The following is a 2,143-nucleotide window of genomic DNA, read 5'->3' on the forward strand; positions in this document are numbered from 1 at the left end:
AGGAAGGGAAGCTGAGCCTGCTCCCTGGGTTAGGTGGGAATTGGGGCAGGTCCAGGGATGATCCGGTCTTTGCCAGCACTTCGTTTTCCTGCCTCTATAAACCAGGCCTCCTCCGCAGCCGTGAGACAAAGATTCCCCAACACACACCCCGCACAGCCATGTCAGGAGTCTAGAGGCATCCAGAAAAGTCAGCCACCTGTCCATCTAGGTTGGTGGGGCTCAGTGTGATGGCTGAGTAGTGGGGAAACAAGATGCTGCACATGAGAAGGGTTGGAGGGGGCTGATATTAGGTGGGAGGTGGGGGAGGGGCAGGACTGGTGGGGAGATCATAGTATCATAGCATTTCAGAGCTGACAGAAAGCAATCTCCTGCTTTTACAGATGAGGAAACCGAGGCATGCCACCTGTTAGTGGTAGAGCAGGAAGGGAACTGATATTCTCTTGTTAAACTCTCAGGCCTGGGCTCCCTAGCTCCTGAGTAATCTGGCCTTACATGGACTAAAATCCCAAAAGGAATCAGAAACCTGGCCCTTAGGCGGTGAGGCCAGTTTGGGCATCCTTTTTGAAGATAGTGGTTAGAACCGTAAGTCGATGAGGACACAGAGTGAGACATGGCAGGGATGCCACCGGATTTTAAGGGATGCCTTCTCTGGAGGCAGTAGAGAGAACCAGATGGTGCAGTCTGGGGGTGTTTGCAGAAAAGAGTGAACATAGCAGGACTGCTCTTCTTAGAAAGGCAGCTGGCAAGGGTGGTCCTTGTCTTGTGTCTGGACTTCCGGAGTGTTCCACCCTTTTCTAACTGATAAGTGTGGCTCACTCTGCCTAGGCTGTATTTACATAGCGTGGTTTATGTTGAATGCTGTATGTGCTAGGCAGGGTGCCTATGTGACCATCCCCCCGTAAGAGCCTTGGGTACTGAGTCTCTAATGGGCTGGCCCACGTTGTTGCATTTGACTGGGGTGGGGGGAGGAGTGTACTCTGTATGACCCCTCACTGGAGGAAGAGCACTTAAGGAAGCGTAGGAATCCTCCTGATTCACCTCTGTCTTTTTCCCTCTTAGCTGTGAGTACAACTATATGCTGAGTTCTTGGGGTCCGTATAGTGAATCTGCAAAGCTGGGGGTGGTGTTGGGGGCCCCCCAGCACAGAATCCAAGGGAAGAGAGAGTTGAAAATGGAGGGTACAGCAAGAGTGCCAGGGACTGTAGGATGAGCACTGAGAAAAGAACTTTTTCTTTTTTTGATGTTGATGTTATAGATTGATACTGAATTGAGGGAAGGAGAGACAGGAGCTTGAGACAGAAACAGGTTAAGGAAAAAATCCCTTTGGGAGTGGACCCTTGAGGATGTCTGAGGCAGAGGGAAGGAGCCAGAGAGAGGAGAGTAAGGGAGGAGAGAGGCAGTGGAGTGCAGTGGGTTAGAGCTGTGCTGTGTCCTGGATGGTTCTGGCCTATGCCTCTTATCCAGGGATAATTATTAATAGTGCCCCTTTCACTCTCAGAAGTGTCATACTTTGTATAATACATTATGTGGTCATCCAAGTTAGAGCGTTGTACCTTTGGATCATACCTGGTTTTGAGTCCCTGTTCTGCTATGTGATTTTGGGCAAATAATTAAACCTCTTAGAGTCTGTTTTTTTCATCTGTAAGATGGTTGTATCAGTCAGGTTTCCACCAGAGAGTAGGATATCTGTATACTTAGATAGAGATCATGGAGCTGGCTAGGCAAGTTGGAAATCTGTAGGGCAGGCTGTCAGGAAGAGCAGACTGGAAACCCTCGGGCAGGAGCTGATGCTGCAGCCAACAGGAGGAATTTCTTCTTTCTCAGGGAAACCTCAATTATATTCTTAAGGCCTTTCAACTGATAAGATCAGGCCCACCAAGATTATCTAGGATAATCTCCTTTATATAAAGTAACTGATTGTAGATACTAACCATATCTACACAGTACCTTCACAGCAACACCTAGGTGAGTGATTGAATAATTGAGTACATAGCCTACTCAAATTGACACATAGGGCTGGCCCGTGGCTCACTCGGTAGAGTGCGGTGCTGATAACACCAAGGCCGCGGGTTCGGATCCCACATAGGGTTGGCCGGTTAGCTCACTGGCTGAGCGCGGCGCAGATAACACCTAGTGAAGGGTT

Source organism: Galeopterus variegatus, unplaced genomic scaffold, assembly GCF_000696425.1.
Source record: "Galeopterus variegatus unplaced genomic scaffold, G_variegatus-3.0.2 Scaffold3446, whole genome shotgun sequence".
In the NCBI taxonomy this organism is placed as follows: domain Eukaryota; kingdom Metazoa; phylum Chordata; class Mammalia; order Dermoptera; family Cynocephalidae; genus Galeopterus; species Galeopterus variegatus.